This window comes from Amblyomma maculatum, chromosome 10 (assembly GCF_055883805.1).
Source record: "Amblyomma maculatum isolate TAMU_Amacu chromosome 10, ASM5588380v1, whole genome shotgun sequence".
NCBI lineage: Eukaryota > Metazoa > Arthropoda > Arachnida > Ixodida > Ixodidae > Amblyomma > Amblyomma maculatum.
The window spans coordinates 36,199,720-36,222,204 of NC_139353.1; the positions used below are offsets into that span (position 1 = coordinate 36,199,720).

The window sequence follows — 22,485 nt, forward strand, 5'->3', positions numbered from 1 at the left end:
TGGACGAACACTAATAATGTTTACTTTTGCTGGCTTCTTTTTGCCTGTATTCTATATCACCTGGAACGGGGAGAACTGGCGTCTAGAGGAATTCTGGAGGGTGTGATGCCGCGCTAAAGCTGTTTCGCGGCGTTTGATGCCCCCTAGCCTTACCCTCTCGAGCTGTCCCTATAGTGACCAGTAAACGCATAGAGTTGCTTCAAAAAAACAAAAACAAATTATAAGCAATTTTTAAAGCAATGATGCTTAAAAAGTTTCCTCGCCATCACACCATGGCATGCGCAAAATCCACAAGACTGACGAGATGAAGCGCCGGACTGCATTAGCGATAGTTTCCACGTCAGGGTTCTGCAACGATATACGCATGTCAGACGCTGCATCTACCACCACGAAAATATGTTTTGCCGACCCTCACGGTCATGCTGTTATATCAGTAGGAAAAATATGCATTTAATATTAACGCAACCTACGCCGTTCAAGTAAGCAGGAGCAACAAGGAGGGGGAGGGGGGGGGGGGGGCTACAAATCTCCGCGACAACACAACAGGGACCCCCGCAGCCGAGCGTACACGTTCCGACAAGCGTGCAAGAAGCAGCAATCGCATACGGTGAGTTCAGCGACCGCGGCCGCAAGCACTGCGTCCAGACGCAAACGTAAACTGTTTCCGACACCTCGACACCCTTATCGATGCTCAACAAAACGCGCCGACAGCGAGGACGTAGAGCCGCGCTGCCCTCTACGGGACGTGCACAACTGCGCCTACTCCACGGCTGCGGCCAGTCAGCAGAAGGTAGAAACTTCGTTTGGAGCCCTTTTAGCGGTGGTGTAGGACCAGGGATGAGTGGTACCGGCCGGCGAGAATCGTGCTCGCTTCCTGTAAAGACACCCGCGGTCTCGAGTTCCCCGTACACGGCCCCACGTACTCCGACGCCACTATAATGTGGCCGGCCCCTTAAGTGAACCGTAAATGGACCCTTCGAAAGCAGCAAACAGTGGCATTTCATTTTAATGCGAACTGAAGCTCCGATCCCATTACATATGATTAAAGAAGAGGACGAAAGTTAGTTATATGGAGTTTTATGGCGCATAAGCAACTACGGCTATCATGCGCCAAACACAGGGTTAGATGTCTGGATTACTGTAAATGCCATAAAAAACGATTTCTTGAGAATTGTTCAAATTTGTGAAAAAAAAAAAATGAATAAGCGCATGTTCTCCTAAAATCAGTGTTGGATGAGATGGGATGTAATTACTGTAAAACACAGGGATAGGTGTCTAGTTTACTATAGTTGGTGTAAAAAGTTGGATTTCCTGAGAAACGTTAAAACGTGAGAAAAATTAACAAGTGTATGTTCTCCTAAAAGCAGTGCTGGATGAAATGGGATGCATTGCGTATAAAATAAGGTAAAATATTTTTTTTCTCACATCTTCTAGTTGTGTAAATGCAATCAAAATGTGATTTACAGTGAGCTCCTCACCATAGAATTCACATAATGGTTTATCTTTCCTTGTTAGTAAAAAAATGTGCGAAAGGATTCCCTTAAACTGTACTACTGTACAGTTTGACGAAAAAAAATATTTCGTCCTGTTCTAAGTTTCAATTACCGAGAGAGAGAGAGAGAAATCTCCCTTCTCGAACGTCAAATGCAAAGGAACGACTACGACGCTCAGCGTACGAAGAAGACATCTTATTTGTTTTGAACATTTGGGGGTTAATTTCTAACCGTTCGAGGTTAAAATAACACTGTCTGCCGGGCTAGCAATAAGGAAAAAATGCAGATTGGACATAGCGCGAACTTTCTTCAAGAAAGAGAAACTCAAGAAACAGAAACTCGCACTTATATACAAACAAGGTAAAAACGCCCACGGCGGGACATTTACCTGCACGTCATTTGAGCATTACGTCATGAAATTCATTGTCTAGTGTGGTTTTAGCAATGATGCTTCTCTTGTTAGTAGTAGTAGGCATCAACCACAGAACGCACAACTCCAACTGCGCCTCAAATCTCTCGTTATCTTTCGATGCCCTAGACAACGGGTGATTCCCAGTTCGGTCGCGCACCCCGACTGTCACGTATAACCTTGGTAACTCCTCCTGGCGGGCGTTTACCTGGTGTGTGTATATAAGTGCGGGTCTCACTTTCTTCAAATAAAGTTGAAAGTTCGGCAATCTGTCTTATCTGATTTTTTTTTTTTTTTCCTGGTTGTATTCGCGCTGCTGATACACACAAGAGGTTAAAATGCGGCTGGGAATATAACCGGTGACGTGCGTATATATATAGCAGCAGAAAAGAAAAACGGCGGATCAGAATTGGCCATCGCCGTAGCATCTCGCCCAGTGCTTCGGACTGTCATCTTGTAAATGAAATGAAATGAAATGTTTTCAGGGCAGGAAAGGCGCAGTATCTGTCATAATTTCTCCCGAGGACACCTGAACCGCTCCCGCGCCTACTATGCCCATATTATATATACTCCTGCCGGGCAAACTTGCCCCCTGTCTCTTGGCACCTTAGCAGTCCGCAGTAGTGGGATGTTGCTTTGTCCAGCACCGAGCCGCATATCCAACTTCGGCTTGTGACCTGGGCGGAGGAAGTCGCGACTAGGCACGCCCTGGACGCCACAACCGGAAACCCAAAGGCCGCCCGCAACGCTGTTATACGATGTTTGACCTTATTACGAACAAACGTTTGTCACCACCACCACCGTATACGGCAAGGGAGGAATGTGGGAGCGCAAGCGGAAAGAAAGAAGGAGACGCCGTAGTAGGGGGGGTGCGGAGTAATTTCGACTACCTGGGGATCTTTAACGTACACTTGACATCCCTGTCCTCCCTCCCTGTCGCACACTTCTTTCATTTCTTAGGTTCTCTTCGCTATCTCTTAATTTCCGCCCCGCCAGTTCAGATGCCTCATAAATTGAGATAACAGATACCGCGGCGGCAAAAATCTTTCTACTTACTTTTGGTATTTTTTAATAAATTCCCCATCGCACGGGGACGTCTCTCCGTTTCGCCTCCATCGAAGCGCAGCCGCCGGGGGTCGGGTTCGATCCCGTGGACTCCAGTTCAGTAGTCGAGCGTCTTAACCACTAAGCCACTGCGGCGGGGCTTCGTCGCCTTCCATCTGTTCGTTTTTTAACGCGAATACTCACGCGACCGCTCAGACAAGCAGTGGTCTCGAGGAAAGGAAAGGCGTATAGTATTGTGTCTCACCAGTCGGTATAACCTTCCCACGCGCCGTAAAGAAATTGATAAACTGCGAAAAAAAAAAAAAAAAAAGACTGATTTAACCATGCCAAACCTAGCTAGTTAGGCGAAGAGAGGGCGTCGTTTTGCTTTGGTTAAGTTCAGTTTGGACATGGGCAAACATGGTTTTGCGGCGATTACATCGCAGAGACTATGGAGTCGAAGGCGCCGTCAAAGGTCAAAAGACAAGGTCAAAGGTCAAGCAGTGGTACACCATAGGTGGTTAAGCTATTTATATACATTTACACTGTGACCTCTGGCCCGTTGATGGTCAAGCAGCCTGCCAGGTTGACCTAGGGTGAAACATGACAAAGTCGCGAGAAAAAGTGGTATATACAACACGAAACCGATGGCGAAGAGATGGATGGAATATAGGAGCGTCCCCTTTGAAACGGGGTGGTAGCAGTTGCTATCATGCTCGTTTTTTTTTTTTTTTTTTCATATCTTAATTATTGTTTTACATCAGTTAACTATGCCATCATTCTATTTATTGAATTTTTGCTTCTACATTACTAACATTATGTTACTTTTATGTTTTTAAGCCAACAATCTTCCAATCGTTTTTTGCTAGCTTCCACCGCAGGTTCATTCACCCGGCCACTGGTATCTCTAAACCCTACGACCTCAGGAAGAGTGACTGCGCCTGCATCGACTTCCGGATGGATACCATCACATTCGAGTACAATATGGCTAATTGTTTCTTTGAAGGGAAAACTAAAGCCCTTGTATAGGGAAAACTAGAGTGCAACGCCACCTAGCATCAGCTATCTGGGATCGAGACGGTCTGGTCTGGCACCCTCCAAAGTGTGCCTGCCCCCTAGACTGCGAGGACTATGCGTGCACCGAAGATAGACTTTTAAGGCAACAAGGCGCGACCTAAGTAAATGCAGCCCACGCTTTTGCAAAGGTGGAACACACCAGCTAGTGAGTGCCACCAGACGCGCGATGCAGTGACTTCGTAGAAGAGGAGGAGGGGACAGGAGTAGGGTCAGTATCTGCGTAATTCAACCGCTAGAACTTGAAACAAAAAACAACGCTAGCATGAAAAACGCGGGAAAAAGCCGCGCGCAGGACCTAACTTGAAACAAAAAACAACGCTAGCATGAAAAACGCGGAAAAAGCCGCGCGCAGGACCTAACTTGAAACAAAAAACAACGCTAGCATGAAAAACGCGGGAAAAAGCCGCGCGCAGGACCTAACTTGAAACAAAAAACAACGCTAGCATGAAAAACGCGGGAAAAAAGCCGCGCGCAGGACCTAACTTGAAACAAAAAACAACGCTAGCATGAAAAACGCGGGAAAAAGCCGCGCGCAGGACCTAACTTGAAACAAAAAACAACGCTAGCATGAAAAACGCGGGAAAAAGCCGCGCGCAGGACCTAACTTGAAACAAAAAACAACGCTAGCATGAAAAACGCGGGAAAAAGCCGCGCGCAGGACCTAACTTGAAACAAAAAACAATGCTAGCATGAAAAACGCGGGAAAAAGCCGCGCGCAGGACCTACTCATATAAACTGGCGGCAGAATGCTAGGCAGCGATCAAAATGCCGAAGGAAGAATGGCTACATGGGAAAAAAACACAGCGCGATAATGTGCACTGAGTGATCGCGAACCTGAGAGAAAACTGCGCGAACCAGAAGTAACAAACACGTACAGGAACGAGAGAGAGAGATGATGATGATGATGATAAGCGAGGAGACTGCTCGTCCTGCTGGCGCCCTACGCTCCCTTCTGCAGCCATCGCATTGGGCATCCAACGCACGGCTTATTAGGTTCGCTCCAACATTCGCCACTTTATTTCATTGACGTCATTCGCTCACAGCGAATTTCGTTTGGAGATATGAAATATTTTTCAATCGTTATCGGTTTAAAGCGCCATAAACCTCCGCCTTTGTACAATGACACCCCGACTACTTATGTCCTCGAGTGCCAAATCGCAAAGACGTACGAGGTCCATCTGCCTAATCCGCCTGCTCAAGCAGGGCGCGCAGCAACGCGAAAGACAAAAGTCGCCGTAGACATCACTTCTGCGAGAGGGCCCAATACGATTAAACAAGAACCAGTTAACAACCAGGTCAGATTCCATCAGTCCCGGAGGTTAACCAGCTTGTTCGTATACACATACCGGATGCGGCCGCGGTGTTATTAAGCAAGCGCACTTTCTCTCACAGCAGCGGCCCATAGCTTGTCTCGTGGCTCGCGCGCACTCGCTCAAACACAGAAACAGCCGCAAGATATCCCGCCTAATCCGAGCATCGCGAGCTTATTCAACAGTCCTTATCTCGAGGGGCCGAAGGGCATCGCACACGGCGAGCATTCAGCGTCAGGTGCTATAGCGGAAGAGCCCGAAACGGTTGGCGCATGCAGATGTATCCTCCAGCGCAAGTGCTCGCACAATCAGCAAGCCGGCCGCTTCATTCCTTTTCTCTCTCTCTCTCTCTCTCTCTCTCTCTCTCTCTCTCTCTCTCTCTCTCTCTCTCTCTCTCTCTCTCTCTCTCTCTCTCTCTCTCTCTCTCTCTCTCTCTCTCTCTCTCTCTCTCTCTCCAGTATCGCCTGGCCGCACAGAATCTTCCGCCTCTTAAAAGAAAGAAGTCGAAGGAAGGTGCATATCGATGGCGACCGTGCGCTGATAACGCACCCCCTGCTATCACGAAGTCGACCAGGTATGCAGGGAGGGCGCGGAAGGTCGCGCGCTTTCACTTTCACCGCGAGACTGCCGCTAAGATGACGAACTGATAGTTAAAGGGATGGGGGGAGCAACATGCATATGTATAAATGTATTCACGCAAGTGCGCAGCGCAGCAACGCTGAAAGAGGACAAGCGGATACTATTTTTTTTTTTTTTTCCAGGCTTCGATCTCCCCATCAGTGTATATCGGTCCTGGACATCAACAAGGCTACTATGTTGCAACAGCTAAGATATTAGCCAAGTTGGTCACAACTATCACCAGCAGCAAGCAGCAGCGGGAGGGAAAGATTGAGAAAGAATGGCGAGGAAAATGATAGAATTAAAGGGGGAGATAAAATGCGGCCATGAAATATTAAAATAATAATATATAAAATATTAAATATATCGCGGATTAAAAGCCTTCAGAAATTATGAATTTATCGCGTTTCAGCGAAGTTCAAAAAGTCATCGTACCCCTCTCCTGCATAGGACAAGATGCGGAGCAATTAGTTTCAGTCCGCCGAATTTGTTCGGTAAGAAACTCGGCCAGGGCTGACTGCTACGCGGGAAAGAGACGCAAAGCGTAACCGATCGATACGAAACTGAGAAACAACCGCAGAGAGGATGCCGTATGACGCATAGGGCGAGTTCGACGCTGGAAAACCGAGGTGTTCCCGGACAAGGGCGATTCGCGTTCGAAACCGATTTCGACGCCGGCATTCCTGCTGAGAAGTCGCCGAGAACGAGAAACATGAAGGTCGTGAGCAAAGGCTTTTTTTTTTTTTTTCCCTCAATAACCGCACTCCGGACTCTTGCCTCAACCAATTACCAATAGAAAGGAGGGCTTCCCTTCACCAAAAGCATACATGGCAAAATTACTTTTGAAAAGGAATTAAATTGCATTACTAATTACTTTGCTGAAAATCGCAGAAAGGTATTTAAATTACATTACTCATTACTGCTCCCCAAAAGTAATGAAATTACATTACAAATACTTCTACTGAGTAATTCAATTACTTTAAAATTACTTTCTAGTTTCCATAATTGCAAAAACTAAGTAAAGCTATTAAAGAAAACAACAACTTGTTCTCCAGAGTATTTCTAGTTGACTATAGTTCTGCTCAATTCTGTCTCCTTTTGCCTATCCGTTACGCTGGCTTCGGATTACAGCACGTCGTTCCTGCTTTCGCGCACTCTACTTTGCTGTCTATTGAAAGAGTGATGGCGCACTTTAGTAAAAGTAATTTCGAGAGGAATTAATTACTTTGCTGCGAAATTACTACCAAAAAGTAATTCACTACATTACTAAATTACCAAACTGAAAAGGTAATTCATTACGTTGCAAATTACCGAACAAAGTAATTAAATTACAGTAATTTCATTACTGTAATTCAATTACTGCCATGTCTGACCAAAAGAGACGCGGAAGCAAGAGTGGCGCACCTACACCACCGCCGGGGCCAAAAAAAGGAAGGGTCCCAGTCGCGGAGAGATAAAAGCAGGTCGGCCTCTCCCCCCTTGATGAGAGTGGACTGAACCGGCCGTAGAGGGAACCCAAAGTGGATATGGAGCCTCAAGGAGGGGTTCCCCGACACACACGCTGACGTCAACCGGCGCGCACTCTCGGGCGTTGATGAGACGGCGGGCGGAGGGGTCAAGGTCAATGGCACGGCCCTTCCTCTCGGCACACAGTGAGATGTGGACCAAATGGAGAAGCGCCGTCGTACGTCTCGGAACCAGCATCGAAGTGTTCGCCGGCGCCAATGAGTTCACGTCTCCGAAAACAGGCTCGCTGCGGCGGCTCGGCAATCACGGCTGCTGAGATGCTGCCAGCGTGAGGACAGGAGGGCGACGAATATAGGTTAGGGGGGAGAAGAAAAAGCCCGCGTGCTGTGAAACATCAGCACGCGTCGAAGAACACTGGATCGTCGAAACTATTATGAAGCTCTGCGGTTCGGCGGCAGAGAGTACCTTCGTGCTACTCATCAACACCCCCCCCCCCCCCCCTCCCACTCAATGTTCCGTCTGCAGTTTCAGACACCATGGAAATTAAGTCAATATGAAGGTAATTAACTGCACTTTTTTTCAGGCACGTAGCCAATTATTTTTTTTTTTCCTGCGTGGACTGGACATAGGCAGTTCGTTGTACTAAGCGAAAAAAAAAAAAGAGGGAAAGAGATTCTGAAGGGAAATTCCTAACAGCAGCACTGTCAAGACAACGAGAACCGGATGCGGCTTGAGCGGATTGCGCTCTCCTTTGGATAATACGTGCCTGCTTCCTGTGTATTACCAGCAGTGGAAACTGCTTCATGTTAGCCGCTGAGTGCTTCTCATTTGCCTCGAACGTCCGCCGCCCTAGGGAGCCTATATCTTGTCGGCTCCCTAGTATAGTATGTCCAGTAATGGTTTTCCCCTAGCGGAGCAGCGCTGGTAGCAACCGCAGAGACTGTCTCCCTTTACAAAACAAGTCACTGCTGAGAGGCTCAGTGATTCCGTTAAACGCGGGAGGCTGAGTTGAGGTTGTTGCTGACTACAGGTGGGATTAGCCTTGCGGGTTCTGCCGGCAATCGCTCCACCCTAGCGCCACATAAACAGTGCTCACAAGTCAGTCACACGTAATCACACGCAATAGATAATAGTCACTACTTCTGCCACCAACTGCACTCCAGATCTCCCTCATCCCTCTACACAGAATCCGGGAATCGGGACCAGAATGTACAGGTTTTCGAAAGCACCAATAAAACTTGTTGGCCCCGCGAGTCTACTTTTCCGGAGTGACAGCGCAACGGACATTTTTCTTCGGTGCCGTCAACCCCCAATGCAGACACTGCTATTGTTCGAAAAAATATCTTCCTTTTTTTTTTTTTTTTCGCGTACAACACGCCCGGACCCCGTTAGTAACAACTGCTGCCGATCAACGGCGTGTGTGTGCGTGTGAGCCAAAGCAGCAAAACACAACCACTCATTAAAATTATTTACATTTTATTTCCTTCACCAGACGATCTCCTCCCGATCGTGACGCGGGCAGCGCGAAAAGCGAAACGGCCGGCAGAAAACAAGCGACCCACATACGGCGCGCGCACCGTACGTATAAATAGTGAGAAGGAAACGCGTGCGCGGTGCCCATGCAGCGAGCCTGGCCAGGGCACGTGCGATTCCAACAAAAGCATCTCGCGCGCCGTCTGGCTACAGTATGTAAATGGCGGCGGTCGCCCAACTGACGCTTCTAATCCCGTCGGGCCAGAAACACGGAAGGCAGCGAAACCGGCCCAGTCGACGACCCAGGCGCACGGCACGCACACATTTACTTATTTGTTTGTACATACTGCAGCCCTATTGGGCTATCACAGGGGTGGGCAAAAACAAAAACAACACGGAACAGAACAAAAGGTGAGTAGCAGAGAGAATACGAGCAAAACGCAGTTAAAAGCGGCAAAAATTATTAAATAGAAACTAAAAACGAGTTTAAAGGAAGAGAACGAGTATGACCAGGCAAGGAATTCCAGCATTCGATTACACGCGGAAAGAAAGTGTATTTAAAAGTGTCTGTGCGGTCAAAATAAGGCTCTATGTTTAGGCTGTGGTGATTTCTCGTTTTGGATGGTATCGCGGGAGTTAGGTAATCATTTGAAGTGGTCCGACAAGAGATGTAAACAATGGAATGAAAAAACTTCAAAGAATCAGTCCGTCGGCGAGCTGAGAGCGGTTTCAAGGCTAGTGATGAAAGTGCTGTTGAAGGCGAAAAATCCCTGTCGAACCTGTGACATATGAAACGAACGGCCTTCTTTTGGACTGCCTCGATTTGGTTAATTTCACGTTGTTTATGCGGGTTCCATACAGGAGAAGCATGTTGAAGTAGCGGACGTATTAAAGATTTATATATTAATCGCTTGGTATCCCTAGGAGCTGCGGTTATGGTGCGACGCAGACCGCCACGCTGCCGCCGCCCATTATGGCGCCCCACGTGGCGGGGCTGCCCTATCCTCCGCCCCCGCACGGATACTTGCCAGTGCCACCCCTGTAGCTCCCCTTTGAGGTTATTAAATCTATGTGTTTGGACCACAACATGGTAGGTGTGAAGACGAGACCTAAATACTTGTACTCAAGGACACTCTGGATGGGGTTACTATTAATTTTGTAAGTAAATATAGAAGGTGCCGTTTTATTAGTAAAAGTCCTAACTTTTTTGCGGACGTTAAGCGCCATTTGCCATGTCGCGCACCAAGAGCTGAATTCAGAAAACAATTTTTGAAGCTGTAAGTGGTTTTGAAAGCGGGAAACCAGGCTCGCCGCGGGAAGACACCTGAGGGGCATCCCCGAGGAACCTGAGGTACCTGAGGGGCATCCCCGAGGTACCTGAGGTACCCGAGGGGCATCCCCGAGGAGATTAGACTCCGCCAACGGGCTACAGCACCCCGGAGAGAATCCTCGGGCGCCTAGTCGTCGACGGTGAAGCAGAGTGGAAGTAAATAGCATCTGGATACGGAATGCGAAATGTGTGCGCGCGTGTTAATTGCACCCTGTTTCAGTAATACAGGCACTGTCTCCGTTCATTCGGTACATTTTAGTACTCACACAATGGTTTGCTGATTGAATGAATGAAGCCTGTATTTGAATGAAGGGACTGCTCTCGGCCGCTGTTTGGGTAATTAGGGAGTTAGGAGGGATGGGAGTGTAGCTTCTTCACGGTTCTTCAAGCCGTTTCCCGCTGCTTGCCATGCTGATTAAGAACCGCTTAATTCCAGCTCACATTTCGTATTAGCTTGGTTCGTGGGGTTTAACGCCCCAAAGCGACTCAAGCTATGAGAGGCGCCTTAAGTGGAGGGCTCCGGAAATTGCGACCACGCCAAACTTATACGTGCTGGGCGGGATACGTGCGGATCAGGCTAAGTATGCGAAACGATGAGGAACGGACAGACTCGATCAAAGGCCCGCAGACTACAAGCCTTGCTTGCCTAGGGAGCCGCGCTGTAGGGCTTTTGGCCTTGTCCAGTCTAGGTGGCTTTGGATGTAGTGTGGCTCTTGGTATAGTTCGGGAACTTTTCATCGCGCAGGCACCGTTGCCACGGCGGCACGCAAACCTTTGTCCATACTGAAAAAAAAAATTGTGCGAGGCAATAACCTAACACAAATTTTTCATACAATCTCATAAAATCGCACAAATCAATTTACGCGAGATATTTTATGATAATGATGACACCGTATGAGATTTGTTACGTATTTTGTATGAGCTTGTATGAGAAATCTTGTGAAGTCATTGCCACGCCGAACTTTTTTCAATGGGGCGGAACGAGGAGAGATTGCGATTGCTTCCAAGTTGTACATCCGCACACAGCGTTTCATTTGTTTTGTTTTTCGATTGAACCAAGCTCTTCGAGACTGTATTTAGACCGGCGCCAACCGTCTGCTTTCACGAGCATTCCCCACCCCCGTCGCAAAGCGGACTCCTACGAAAGGCAGCTTACTTTTATTCTTATTCCTTTGTATTCCATTCACTTTCTCGAGGAGGAAACGCGAGATGTCGGCGACGGCCGACCCGCACACACGCGGAAGAGTCCCCATTTGAGGAAACGCCGCACGCGCCGCTGCCCGCGCACCTATCTATACCCAAGACCGCGCGCAGCCGAAGGAGTTCGAGGCCCCGACACAAAAGCTCGCAGTCGTCAGACACCGCGGCGCGCGCGCACGCCCGACTCTCTAAATAGCCGCGGGGGTTCGCCCCGGAATGCCATACCAAAACGTCGCCGGAGGTGCGCCACGGTGACGGCGGTGGCGCGGACGCACGGTGTAGGTGCAGAAGCAGCAGCGAGCCCGAAAAGAGCACGGCAGGAAGGCTGCCTACCACTGCCGTATCAGGTCGTCACGCCCGTGCGCCGTGACGGTACGGGTCCGCGACTAAAAAAAATTGGAAGTCCCGCCTAACCGCGGACAATTTGTGCCAGTCCTCCAGGCAGGCTCGCCGTCCAGTCGAGAGAACATTAGAGCGGACGAGTAGTGGAGAGCTCCTCATAATTATCTTGTTTTAATTACGCAATAACACAATGGCAACAGAGCGGCACTGTTTTGTTTGCTTGTTTGTTTTGTGTCAGCTAAAACTTCTACACCTCACGCGACTCAACAGCATGAGGCACTTTCGGCCAGAAATGGAATGAAATGTACCAGACGTATACCTCTGTGGTGAAACAATTTTCAGCGATAACTGGGGTATATAGTGGTAGTGGTTTATTGAAATAATAATCAAAAAAGAAGGAAAAGAGTGTTGCGAACCGCGGAAACTGCTGACATCTGAAGCAACCGAGATGCGGCCGGCGGGAAAGAAAAAGGTGTAGGGAAAGTATAGCGAGGTGAAGTACACAGGGGAGCGATAGCAATAAAGGACATGGGGAGCTTTGTATATTATTTACAAAAGCCAAAAAAGTGAACGAGTTCGCTACGCTCGCACGCAAGTGTCCGCGAAAGCTAGGCTGGAGCGAAATCTCGATAATGCATGCGACGTCATCCGTTTGGCAACCCTGGTCGCTGACGTCATTGCATCGGTACCAGCGACGGCCACTCTCCAACCAGCTTAAAAGCGCTTTCATGATGTCATACATGTCACTCCATTCTAGCCTGTCAAAGTGGTTTCTGTCATGACGTCGTGCGTGACGCCACTCCTATCTACTCCACCTTCCTAACAACCTATCGGCGTGACGCACTGCGGCTGATGTGTTACTCCGACGCCGCATAGAAAACAGCTATCGCTCCAGGACTACGACAGACAGCGGCCAAATTCGACTATGTGACGCCGCGTGACTGCCAACGTCGCAACTTCGTCGTGCCATTGATGATGATAGTTAAAACATCGTGCGCGAGCACAGGCTCACCGGAGCTGGCCCGGGAAGGCACCGTCGTCAGGGGCGAGTCCGAGGCCACCTGCGAGATAGGGAGAGACAGAGGTTACGCACGTAGAGTCACAGCGGCTACAACACAAAACGCAAGGCCGAGGCCGCGAGGCAGATAGACTCCTGCGCCCGACCCCTTTCGAACTCTTAGATACAATGTCACACACTATGGCGGCACCGTATACGTGCACCACAACACACGCGCTGTTCATTCATTAGTGTGAATGAAGGGTCACGCTAATGAAACGTCGCAGCAGTCGAGACATATTGTCACCGCCGTATACGAGGAATGAATGCACGCAGGCGCCCTGGACACGAAAAACACCACAGCCGAACGAATTTCGCCCGACAATTTAAGACATATGTTCATAGATGTGTTCAAACGTTATAGTACCGGGATTGCAATGCTTTCGGGTGAGGTCTTCGACATCTGTTGTGTTGCATTCAGTGAATGTGTGAATGCGATGCCTGCCGATGAAGGTTGGTTGGTTTGTGGGGTTTAACGTCCCAAAGCGACTCGGGCTATGACAGACGCCGTAGTGGACGACTCCGTAAATTTCGACCATCCGGGGTTCTTTAACGTGCACCGACATCGCACAGCACACGGGCGCCTTGCTTTTCGCCTCCCATCGAAAAGCGGCCGCCGCAGCTGGGATTCGATCCCACGTCCTTGGGAACAGTAGTCGAGCGCTGTAACCGCTGCGCCACCCCGGCGGGCAGCTTGCCGATGACTGCACTTCAGCGTGCAAAAGCAACAACACGTGCAGCAGAGAATGAGCAGATCTGGCAGAATTACACCTAACAGCCAAAAAAAAAAAAAAGACCTAGGCCGACAAAATTATTACAAAAATAAAAAAAAAGGTTTGGCACTGCAATACTGAAATTCTCGCAATGGTATATGGCAAAAACTTTTCCGAGATCACACTCGGGTTTGTGGGAGGGAATGCTCTCCAGCGACCGACGGGAAGACCAAGAAGGTCTGATCCGACGGGCCCAGCTGGCGGCGGCATCCTGCGGGGCCCTGGAATAAGGGCGGACGACCACCGCTACGGAAGATGGCAGACATCTAACCACCACAAACTCTATAGATGAAATAAATGTTTATTTTTTCTCTCTCTCTCTCTCTCTCTCTCTCTCTCTCTCTCTCTCTCTCCGAGATCACTGCAGGATCTGCACTGGAGCGTGGGCGTTGCTGTGTTGTCCGCGAGATGTGTCAGCGGGGTTCCGCGAGTGATAGATAACTGGGCCTTTCCTTTCCACTAAACCACTTAATTGGCTCTATTTAATTACTTAAATAACCCAAATCAACCATTTTTGTAACTTGCACACCTTTCCTTGACGCTCTATCCGATGGTACCATTATTTTTCCGATATAAATACTAGCTCCTCTTTTACAGCGCCGACAAGGTCACGCCCATGGAAACCCGCCTACAAGCCAAACAATTCTTACGCATTAATAACATGCAGCAAATCAATCAAATAGCCCGGGAGCGAAAATTTGTATTCCGCGCAATCAGCGGGACACACCGCGAGGCCGCAAAAACACTTAGCACACGGCCAGCGACCAGCAGCGCCGAGGAATCGTACAAATTGGCTCGAACTCAACGCGACTATAGAGGCGGGCCCCGTTGTGTTCGTTTTGTTGCTATTACTTCGCCGCTTAGCGCTCCCATTCGCGCCAATTCTCCCGTTCCATTTATCAGTGTGGTGTAAGGCAATGCGCGCGCTTTCCCCACAGACAGCGCGCAGCAGAACAGAATCAGAATCCAGAGCACTGATACCAAAAAGGGAGAAAAAAAGAAAAGCGACCCAATTCCGGCAACTTTCTCACGGCGTTCCACTCCGCGCGGTTTGTCTTCGCTGCAGTGATGCAGTTAGTAGCGGCACGGAGCAAACTAACCACGTTTTGGTCGTTTTACTTGCACAAAGAGGCGCACACTAAGTACGAGGACGGCCGGCCGGGTTGTACGTAACTCGCTTTACAGTCTCCCAAGTGCACGCAGCGTACAATAATAGGCAGTTATCAGCAATGCCGTAAAGTAGACGGCAACTGCCACCGTACGGCAAATGCAGCTAAAGCAGACATGCAACGCGCTGTCGTATTTGTCGCGCGGCTACCCGGCTACGCTCCAACTCTCTAAATCTGCAGTCGCCAAACGGCCGACAGGAGCATGAGCTGCCAATTAGAACGCATTCGGAAGCACCCTGAAGCGCAGCTACGTGGGCATCTTGGAGTAGTACAAAAAAAAAATGCATGTGGTTCAGCTTGGTTGACCCTGGATATGCAGAGCCGAAGCTCGCCAATCTAGCTCTCCTACTGGGACGCCCCCTTTCAGAATACTGTCGACAGCTTCGTGTCGTCTAGACCTAGCCGTTTGGTTTGGTTTGTGGGGTTTAACGTCCCAAAGCAACTCAGGCTATGAGAGACGCCGTAGTGGAGGACTCCGGGAATCTCGACCACCTGGGGTTCTTTAACGCGCACTGACATCGCACAGTACGCGGGCGCCTTGCTTTTCGCCTCCATCGAAAAGCTGCCGCCGAGGCCGGGATTCGATCCCGCGTCCTTGGGAACAGTAGTCGAGCGCCGTAACCACTGCGCCACCCCGGCGGGGTAGACCTAGCCGTGGTGTCCCTGAGGTTCGCAGGCAGAAAGTGATGGAGGAGTTAAAACACAGCAAACCGTGCACGACCATGCTTAATCGAGTTTCCGCATTGTTAGATTATATAGGTTAGGTTAGGTTTCCCTTACGCGGAAATCGAGGACGAGGAGACTATTGTAGGCGCCTGCGCAGGGCGTTACAGATGAGACAAAAAGGTGTCCATTCTGACGCACAACCTCCGTTCGGAGCATTACAACCCGCAATACTTTCGAAGGTATCCCGGCCTGCGCACGCTGCTAGTGGCTCATTAAACTGAAGCGACATTTGTACAGGCCCGCTCATGCGCGGCACAAGTGCACGCAACAAGAAAGCGAAAGAGGAAGGGGGAGGAGGAGACAGCTCCCGCGAAGCAGTAAACGACGGCAGCGCGCGCACATTCTCCGCGCTATATGACAGCTGCTCGTTTCATTCAGCCCAAGCAACGTGCGGCTGTGGCAGATTACGGCGGGGCTGCGCCTGCAGCCGCGGAGAACGCCTCCTGCGTGCTACCTTTCGGTGAGCACCGTCTCCAGAATTTAAAAAAATAAAATTAAAAAAAGAAAACTCCCTTCAAATCTTGCCGGCGGAAAGAAATCACTCCGACAGGCAGCGCTGTCTCATCCGCGGTTCTACGCTTTATTCACTAACCACGCTGCAGTTGCGGTATATGCCGGGCTTGAATTAAGAAAAAAAAAATGTTTTCGGGAACTGCTTGCCGCAGCATATTCTGTCCGCCGCGGGTGAGCGCTAGTTCCTGCAAATAATATTTCATTTTTTATTTTAAGTTGAACTAACTATAACTCAGGAATTTCCTGAAACACCTGGTATATGCCGATAACTTACAAGACGTGAGTGGTGCGGCGACCGCGCCGACCAAAGTGCAGTGCCACGACTAGCCGCCAGGTGTATCGCACGAGCTTTCAATCTGTTTCCTTTTACTCAGCCGTTAGGCGTGTCTCGAATATGCTTCTGATTTGTACCGCCCGCCCATTGGCACGTTCCCGTGATTGCCCAGAGGAGTTCATGTTAATTGAGGCGTCTTCACTCGAACGCGGTAGATGTAGAAAGCTCGCCGCCCACCCGTTAGTATGATGGTATGTGATGCGTTCAAAAAGCGTAGAACCCCTCGTTTAAGCTCAGTGGCTCAAATGTTTAAGCTCGGTGAGCGCGCTAGGCCGCAGGAAAGAATATACCGTGCCACGGTGGCTGAATCTAACTGAAAAAAAAAAAAAAAAAATTGTGCATTGCGCGAGGTTTGGTTTGTAGGGTTTAACGTCCCAAAGCAACTAAGGCTATGAGAGACGCCGTAGTGGAATACTCCGGGAATCTGGACCACCTGGGGTTCTTTAACGTGCACTCGCATCGCACAGCACACGGGCGCCCTTCTTTTCGCCTCCATCGAAAAGCAGCCGACGAGACCGGTATTCGATCCCGCAACCCTTGGCAACAGTATTCGAGCGCCCTGACCACTGCGCCACCCCGGCGGGGCATGTAACAAATAAATAAACGGCTAACAGGAAAGGAAAAGAGGAGTATCTGCCACACTTTTTTCTGTGCACACCTGAGATGGGAGAGAAAATAGAAAGGGAAAGAGTAGCCGTAGTGGGGGGATCAGAAGTAATTTCAACCACCCGGGGATCTTTTAACGTGCACTGGCATTGCACAGCACACGGACGCCAATCTCTTTCGCCTCCATCAAAGAGCAGCCGCCGGGGTCGGGTTCGAACCCGCGGGCACTCCGGTACAGTAGTCGGGCATCTTAACCACTGCGCCACCGTGGCGGGTCCACAGCGCGATGTCAGCGCGCATTTTAAAGAACTCCTGCGGCGGCTGAAATTATTCCGGAGCCCTTCACTGAAACGTCTCTCACAGCCTAACAACGTTCAACTCCGGAACATTAAACCACAAGTACAACATCACGCCTTATCACCCGATATCCCTCGCACCATACGATACCGCACATCCCCGTACCATACAGGAACTAGGAACGTATGTTTAGAGCATTACCTATACTGCGTTCACTTGCGAGCTCCGCGTTATTTCTGGATCGATCCTTTACTCCGGATATAACGAATAGCACACCACGTGACCTCGGATATAACGAATGCGTGGTATCGATTATAGCGAAGACGCGTGATACCACGTGATCTCGGATCTACCGAACACGCAACCTCGCTTATACCAAAAACTTTTTTTTTGTTCATTTCTGAAGGGGTACGAGACAGGATGGGTAGGGATACCAAATCAAAGCAGGCAAATAAAATTTCGCCGCAGCCTATCGCCTCCCATTTTATCGCAAAGATTTTACCATTCTGCGTCAATAAAGGGGGACGCTGCTAGGGCGTTCGACACGGCAGCGGCAGACGCCAAGCCGGGCGAAAAACCAGAGTGGTCGCTCCTTGCACGTGTAGCTTTTTTTTTTTTTTTTTTTCGCCCGTCACGGACACTGATATTAAAGCAGCGGCCGCTCTTGTTGGGTGCACATGCTCCAGCGAGCACGACAGCTTAAGATAAACAGCCGAGATGCGCGCCACAACGGAGACTTGAACCGAAGCAAGTGAGAACCCCTCCTCCTCCATTATATCGCACCGCGCGACGCCAAATAGTGCGCACCGTCCACACCGTTGCCGCCGAGCGTCTAGCCGTGGGCACGCGCGCGCTTCCCGAGTCGTGTCCGCATACTTCCCGGTTCGCGCCCGACGAGAGAAAGTTCTTTAGCGGCGCCGAAGAAATGAAAAGAAGAAAAAAAAAATCGCTTCCCTCCTCGCATCACGGCTATCACGAAAAACGACTAGCCCTTTCTTTTTTTTTTTTACCGGAGGAAAAAGAAAACTGAAAGAGAAAAAGAAAACGATTTGGCGAGGAAAAGCAGCACTATTCTGGGAACTTGAATGGTCAAAGGAGGTGCCCGTGAAAGCTACCTCCAGGCTCCTTCTAGCGTATAAATCATACTGGGAAAGAACGCGCGCACTTCGGCCGAACGCGGAACTGTGACGCCGTATCCGCGTTTTGATATAAAAATTGGCAGGCGGTTATATCTGTGCTAAACCAATTATAGTTTTCAAAGTACGGGCTTCTTTCCTTTTGTCTCATTTGTTCTAACTCGGTGTAATTGCTGCTTTTCACACAATACTCACCCACTTTTTTTTTTTTTTTTACGTTTCCACAGAACATTCGATCAACTGGTTAATCTTTTCTCTGATGACGTCACGCCACATCACTGAGGCGTGCTAGGTGGGCCCATTCATTGGACGCTTTCAAGTTACTGGGGCGGGACGGGGACTAGTTTCTTGCGCGTCGGCGTGCGCTGAGCTGAAGGGGGAGAGGAGCAGCATTACATATTTATTTTCAATCGTTGATATGATCGGTGCTAATGATCCGTTGCAGTGGTGATTGCTGGGATGATTATTTCTCGTGCACGTTTTCTAGCTTTAGTGATTAGTTTTTTTTTCTTTTTTTTTTCTTTTTTTTTTTTTAAACCTGGTAACATGCAGCGAAAACACCCGCCGCTGTGACTCTGTGGTTAAGACGCTCGGCTGATGAAACCCGGGCTCGAACCCCGCCGATTCGGATCCTCTCCGACGGTTTTTTTTTTTTTTTTCTTAGTGTGAAAGCACTAAAAGAGGTTATCGACAATCAGTAGTGAGTCGTAGACTCCACCACTATATAGAGTGTAGAACGGCGAACTTCAAAGACCTGTAGGGAAGACTGGCGCGTTGGAGCCGCTATATCGGACTTAGTTTGATTAATTGCGCTAGGACACGTGACTGTGACCTCACGAGACAGCTTAGCCAATCAGGATACTTTGTTGGGCGAGTGAGGGATTCAATCAACGAATGAAGGACATTATGGATGTTTTTACTGAGTGTGGATCCGGCCTGGAATTTACTGTTGAGAAACCAGTGGACGATCAGTTACAGTATTTAGATATTTTGATTCAATTCGGTGATGATCATTTTTGTTGGGAATACAACCCGAGATCGATGAAGCCGTTGCTAGGCTCCAATTCAGGACATTCCAAATTAGTAAAGAATGGGATGATAAACACTTGCTTATTAAATGCGTTGACGAAATCTTGTTACCACGGCATGGGCAAGAGTTTTGAAAGACAAGTGAAGAGAATTGCAAAGGCCGGTTATCGGGAGTCAATTATTATTGAGGCCAGTTGCCAGATACTGAAGAACCTTAAAAGAACGCACAGACTGAAATCCCTGCCCAGCATGGGTGAGAGGAAGAGGAAGGTTGCCGTGGTACCGTATGTGCACAGGATTTCGCATGGCCTCAAAAATGTAGGCAAGAGGTATAATGTGGACGTCGCACTGACCGCCCCGCTCAAGATGAAGAGGATCTGCCCGGCTGTTCAAAGGGAAAGAGAAGAGAAGAAGCAAGAATGTGGGGTGAAACATAGAAACCCCTATGTTGGATGCAAAACAGGTGTTGTGTATAGGCTTCCACTCTCTTGTGGAGCCAGTTATATAGGACAAACCGGACGGTGTATAAATAAGAGACTACAGGAACACTGTAACAACTTGGAAATTGGAAAGGACAAAACGTTTCTAGTATCCCATTGCCAGTCATGTGAAATAATGAAGAAGGAGAAGAAGAAGTGCACTCCTAAGTTTGACAGTGTTAAGATTTTATATCGCCACAAAGAGAAGATAACGAGAGAGATAGTGGAAACGTATTTTATTTCGACGGACAATAAGTGTATCAGCAAGACGTCTCTGGCTCTTTCAAGCAAAGAGGTGTCTTTTTTAAGTGATTTTTTTTAAAGTAATTTTTATGCAGCAGGTGAACCCTGGGGTTTTTTCACGTGACTGTTTCGTTTTCTTCATGTTTGTTTTTCTGGGCCTTGGAGTAAACGGCTTAGGCTTAGTTGTGAGTCAGCGCATGTACTGTGGCTTTCTTGTTTCTTGTCCCTTGTTTTCGTGTTCGCGCTGTTTATATTAGCCAACCAGAACAACGGCACAAGATCGGACTAATTTGTTAGTCGACGGTGGTGACCGTGTGAAAGCTTCCGCACCAATGTAAAGTAGAAATGCTCCTGCGCAGCTTAGCCTCCCGTAAAGGCCTCCTGTTCACCTGCTAGTAGAACACAGAAATGGAGCATGACTTCCCAAACGAGTGACGTGCACGCGGGGGCCACTGGACGTGTTTCTCATTTCGTCTGGCGTAGCGAACCGTGAGCGTACCGTGACTGACCGCAAGCGAGGCTTGCGCGCGCGCAGAGCATGTCGGACTATACTATACGCGCATTAAAGTCTTAACTGCTGCTTAGTCTGCCGGCCAAGGACCTCAACGCGAAAGAAAGCTGTAGCCGGCGCCCCGCGTCAACAGCCCCCGCGCAAATCTACGCACATTTGCATTGTTTTAACAGAAAGGAATCGAAGCCTGTGACCTTTGGACCACTGCGAACATAAGCGCAGTGTTCCTTGCTATCATAAACTTGCTCCTGCAGAGAGGGAGGGGGGGAGTGAGGGGTGGAATCGCGCGGCACGAGTCTACAACACTCCGACCCGTCGAGACGGTGCACTGGTTATGGCACTCGACTCAAGAACCAATGGAATCCTGTACCTAAGAACACCACCTGCAGCTCAAGATCCCAACCCCTAAACCCCTTCCCATTACGCGGAATAAAGTTTTATGCTACTACTACTGTGTCGAAGGTTGCGTGATCGAATCCCGGCCGCGGCGGCTGCTTTTCAATGGAGGCGAAAGGGAAGGCGCCCGTGTGCTGTGCGATGTCAGTGCGCGTTAAAGAATGCCATGTGGTCAAAATTTCCGGAGCCCTCCACTACGGCGCTTCTCAGCCAGAGTCGCTTTGGGACGTTGAACCGCACAAATCAATCAATCAATCAATCAATCAAAAACAACACTCCATCGGGGAATAGTACTTGCTTTATTATTAACACGTTATCGTTAAAGGTCCTATGTCGCAGTAGCCGCCTGGAGGCTTTTCCTTTTTTCATCGCTTCTAAAGCTTCCTTAACCTCGCTCTTCGTTAATGGTGGAATTTCTTGATTCTGTTCACTACAGTCAATCTCGTGGTTGTCCTGGCGACTTCGGCTACTATAAGTCAGTACAGAAATCGGCTATTTCGACTACACTGTCCGTGATATTACATTAGCCACCTTGTCCCTTAGAGCATACATCTGATTTTTGCCTATGCCTAATTTTTCGCTGCCATCAGGCCACCACCGTTCTTTAGAGCTGCTCTATTTTCTCCGTGCCATACTTCCTTATGTTATCCACATTAACCTTATTGGAGGCTTTCATACCTTGGCGTTTCCGAATCAAATCCTACGCCTGCTTAGATAATTTAGCGGTATCCTATCTACCCTATCGCCTACTTCTACCGCACACTCCGAAATGGTATCACAAGAATAATGAACGATTATTATGAACTCTATGAACAATTAATCGTGGGGGTAATTGGTTAGATAGTAGACGAAAAAGCAACTACATGACAACGGTGGGACCCGAACCCAAAACTTATTTCGAGTCCGGCGCTCTACCGCTTTTTTTTTTTCTTCTACTACTTTCTAATCGTTCATATCCATGATTACATTATTGCTTCACAGTGATCAAGAAAAACATTTCAAGCCGTTCGATGAATATCGAGCATGAGCTCATGAAACACCACTTTGAGGGCACACCTGCTATACAAATTTCAGAAATGAAGACACGACACGTTGGTAGTACGCTTACAGAACATTTATTTTGCTGAATCAACGTGAAGTTGTTGGCTACGGTTTCTGTGGCTGTCAACTTGTCGCTTCGTGCTGGAAATTCGGTAAACGCCACATCAACGGTTGTACCCCAGTGTGGACATGTGACGCCATCTGTTGGCACAAAATCGCGGCATTTGCGTTTTTATTATTTTTTTGTCATCACGTGGTATGCATAAGGTCACGTGGTAGGCACACATACAAAGCTGAGGCAAACACCTGCAGTAACGGCAATGTCAAGGGTCGATTGCAGTACCATCGCAAACTTGCTGAATGTGTGCTTTACAAAATCCCCAGTGCCCTCCTTGTTACCAGTGGCTCTTGG

At 48.8% G+C, this 22,485-nt stretch overlaps 1 protein-coding gene across 3 annotated transcripts in view; it reads right to left on the minus strand.

Moving 5' to 3' along the window:
- Positions 1-22,485, minus strand: part of smg (sterile alpha motif domain containing protein 4 smaug) — a 138,885-nt gene that overhangs the window by 84,620 nt on the left and 31,780 nt on the right. For all 3 annotated transcript variants that reach the window (XM_084582500.1, XM_084582497.1, XM_084582498.1), the window contains exon 2: positions 12,776-12,824. The gene's annotated coding sequence lies outside the window, so the exon portion shown is untranslated. The remainder of the gene's footprint in view (positions 1-12,775; positions 12,825-22,485) is intronic.